The sequence below is a fragment of the Meriones unguiculatus genome, chromosome 1, assembly GCF_030254825.1.
Source record: "Meriones unguiculatus strain TT.TT164.6M chromosome 1, Bangor_MerUng_6.1, whole genome shotgun sequence".
Taxonomy (NCBI): domain Eukaryota; kingdom Metazoa; phylum Chordata; class Mammalia; order Rodentia; family Muridae; genus Meriones; species Meriones unguiculatus.
In genome coordinates, this window is record NC_083349.1 from 175198024 (window position 1) to 175201253 (window position 3230).

A 3230-nucleotide genomic window follows, 5' to 3' on the forward strand; every position below is an offset into this window, starting at 1 on the left:
GTTCCTGTTGTTGTTGAGGTCGAGCTTTAGTCCATGGTGGTCAGATAGTATACAAGGGATTATTTCAATCCTTTTGTATCTGTTGAGGCTTGCTTTGTGGCCCACTATATGGTCTATTTTGGAAAAGGTTCCATGCGGTGCTGAAAAGAAGGTGTACTCTTTTGAGTTTGGGTGAAATGATCTGTAGACGTCTATTAGGTCCATTTGATTTAGGGATTCTGTGAGTGCTTTTATTTCCCTATTTGGTGTCTGTCTAGTTGATCTGTCCCTTGGTGAGAGTGGAGTGTTGAAGTCTCCCACTATTAAGGTATTAGGATCAATGTATGATTTAAGCTTTAATAATGTTTCATTTACGAATGTCGGTGGTCTTGTATTTGGGGCATAGATATTCAAGATTGTGATGTCCTCTTGGTGGATTTTTCCTTTGATGAGAATATAGTGGCCTCCTTATCTTTTTTGATTAACTTGGGTTGAAAGTCTATTTTATTAGATATTAGGATGGCTACTCCAGCTTGTTTTCTGGAACCGTTTGTTTGAAAAACAGTTTTCCAGCCCTTTACTCTGAGGTAGTGTTTGTCTTTGTTGCATAGGTGTGTTTCTTGGATGCAACAGAATGTTGCATCCTGTTTCCTTAACCATTCTGTTAGCCTGTGTCTTTTTATTGGTGAGTTGAGTCCATTGATATTGATAGATAATAGTAAAAATATGGAACGCTTCATGAATTTGCGTGTCATCCTTGCGCAGGGGCCATGCTAATCTTCTCTGTATCGTTCCAATTTTAGTATAGGTGCTGCCGAAGCGAGCACTTGTCTCTATTTTCTATGAAGCATTTATTCTGTTTTATTTCCTGGAGGCTGTCGCTATGAGAGTTAACTTTGTTTTCTGCCAGGTGTACATTCTGTGATATTTCCTGGTACCTGAATTCTGTTCCCAGTCAAAATCTTTATTTCAAAATGGAGTTATATTCTGGATAATTTAACTCTTCAAGGGCTACAGCTGGAATACAAGTGAATGTATAAAATTACTTAAAACTTTTTAAAAAAAAGAGAAAAAATTAAAATAAAATAAAAATAAACAAAGAAAAAAAGAAATGTCTTTTTCTGATAATGGTTATTATGTTATGCCATAATTCAATCAGAGTCTTATAGTTTCACTGCCAATTTATATCAATCTATTCATTATGATCCTTGTGTTGATTTCAGTATTATTTTAAATTAGACTTATAGGCAATTATCACCATAGTAACAAAGATTGTTTTATTAAATCACAAATAAAATGTACAAGATTTATTGTTAAAAAAAAGAAATGTTCTTATAGAGAATGGGGAGTATATCACTGTTCTATCACCTAAAATTTAATCCAAGGAACATTGTTAATCCCCTGGTTGGGAGAATGACTCTTTCTGCCTTAGAAGGTTTTGGAGAAATGCAGTCTGCCTAAAACAGAAACCAGTACAGCAGTCTCTATGACTATTTTACACTCTCATCTCTAATGGTCATTTTGGTGAATGTCCACTCTTACCCCTTGAGAATATCCCATTTGCCCGTGCCATAAACCCTCCCCATCTTTTACATTACCCTGTTTTTGTTCTTTTTTTGTGGGGGGGTAAGGACAACCAAGGGTGTGAAATCTACATGGCAGAGTGATGCAGCTGTAACATTTGACAGCTATGTTTTATGGACTTTCCTAGCAACTCCCATCATGGCTGTGCTAACTTGCATATTCAGAGGTGGCAGATAAGCATTTCACTTTTCTCTCATCTGCTGCAGCATTTGCTGCTGCTTGTTTTCTTATCAATAGATATACTGACTGAGGTAAGATGGAGTCTCAATGCACTTTTGATTTGTGTTTCTGAGGTAGCTAAGGATGCTGAGTAGTTTTACACACACACACACACATACACACACACACACTATCTGTACTATCTTATTGAAAACTGAATGCTTAATTCATTCATTGACTGAATAATTCTGTATTTTGGCATTTAAAGTTTTGCATTTTTGCATTGCATACATATCAGTCCCCTGTCAGAAATACAGTTGACAGAGATTTCTCCCATTTGGCACCCTGCCTCTTCATTTTGCTTATTGTTTCATTTGCTGAGGCAGGAGTCTTTTAATTTCATTCAGTCCTTTTGCTCTCTCTATCTTTGCTACCAATTGTCAAGTTCTTAGAGACAAGTTCTCAGAGTCCTTATCTCAACATGTGCAGTGTTACTCTACCTGTTCCTCTAGAAATATCAAAGTTTTGGTAATTAAATTAAGGTTTAGATCCATATTAAATTGTTTTTTTAATAAGTTTTAATAAAGAGACAGAAAGGCATCTAGTTGCACTGTTTCATATAAATATAAAGTTTTCCTGTTTTTGCTGAAGAGGCCATGTTTTCTGCAGTGTGCTTTGACACTATTGTCAATAATCATGTGCTTAGACCTAAGTCACTTACACTATTTCCCTAGTCTAAGTGTTTGCCTCTGTGCAGTACCGTTCTGGTTTTGCTAATGTGGAGCTGTAGTGTGCACTGACAGTGGATTTTCTCATTCCACAATCATTGTTCTCTTTTCTTTGTGTAGTTAGAATCTTTTATGTTTCAGCACTAATTTTAGGACTTTTCTATTTTTGTGAAGAATATTATTATTTTACAATAGTTACATTGAATTTACATATTCCTATTGGCAGCCATGATGGTGATATTAACTCTTCTGATCCATGATCATTAGTCTTCTCTTCCTTTTTTTATCCACAGTTTTAAAGTCCCAGTTGTAGGGTTCTCAAGTCTTCACTTACATTTATTTCTAGATTCCTACATTTCTGAAGTTGGTATGAATGGCATATTTTTCTAATTTCTTTATTAAGAAGTTTCTTATTTGTATATATAGAAGAAACTTATTTTGAGGTGATAAGTTTATATGCAAGTACTTCACCTTGCCTTGAGGATCACCAGTCCCTGAAAGCAATCTCACTGAACACATTCTTCACAATCTTATTCAGGTTATACTATGTCAGAGCCACACTTGACCACAAAGTAGATGCCTATCAGTGGCATACAGTAATTCTTTCTATAAATTCCAGAAGTAAGAAATGCCTAATATATTGGTTCCTCAAAACATATATCTTGGGTACATCCTTCATACAATGTTCTGAGTTAAGTCATGCTTTCATATTTAGTACTTCTTAAGTCATAGCCTAAAATACAGTTCCTAGAATAGTTCAGTCAACAGTTTTATTTTTCC

The 3230-nt window shown here is 35.3% G+C and overlaps 1 non-coding gene across 1 annotated transcript; it reads right to left on the reverse strand.

Moving 5' to 3' along the window:
* Nucleotides 1–699: 699 nt before the first annotated feature.
* Nucleotides 700–806, reverse strand: LOC132652062 (U6 spliceosomal RNA). The gene has a single exon (XR_009589554.1). It is a non-coding gene; the product is annotated as a U6 spliceosomal RNA (small nuclear RNA).
* Nucleotides 807–3230: the final 2424 nt, after the last annotated feature.